Source organism: Zingiber officinale, chromosome 9A (assembly GCF_018446385.1).
Source record: "Zingiber officinale cultivar Zhangliang chromosome 9A, Zo_v1.1, whole genome shotgun sequence".
Taxonomy (NCBI): Eukaryota; Viridiplantae; Streptophyta; class Magnoliopsida; order Zingiberales; family Zingiberaceae; genus Zingiber; species Zingiber officinale.
Window position 1 is genome coordinate 100727289 of NC_056002.1, and position 642 is coordinate 100727930.

Sequence of the window (642 nt, forward strand, 5' to 3'; positions counted from 1 at the left end):
ACGTTCCTTTGTTCTGTGGGAGAGCTGATCTTTTGAAGGTCCTTTTTACTGAAGCTCCTCTTTCTCCTGGTGAACATTTTTCTTACCAAGTTCACCAGGTGTTCTTCGTCTTCGGAGTCTTGGTCGGAATCTTCTTCAAATTCAGGCTTGCTTTTCTTTTCTTTGGTGGAACCTGCAAATAAAGCTATACCTTTCTCGACTCCAGCATTAGTTTGTTCATGTAGTTCTAATTCACAGAAAAGCTCATCTAATTTTAACTTAGAAAGATTTTTTGAAATATTGTAGGCATCCACTATTGATGCCCACAAACTATTACGTGGAAAGACGTTTAATGCGTACCTTATTAAGTCTCTATTTTCCATCTGGTGACCTATCGCATGAAGCCCGTTGAGGATGTCCTTGATCCTCGCGTGGAGCTGATTCGCCGTTTCACCTTCCTGCATTTTTATATTAAAAATTTTATTTAAAAGCAGGTCTCGTTTTGTTACCTTGGCGTCGCTCGTTCCCTCGTGCAACTCGATCAATTTGTCCCACAATTCTTTAGCGTTTTTGTGTGGACCGACTCTGTTTAGTTCTTCTCTTGTTAATCCGCACTGTAGAGTGTTGATCGCTTTATTTTCTGTTGATGCCTTTTTCTTTAAG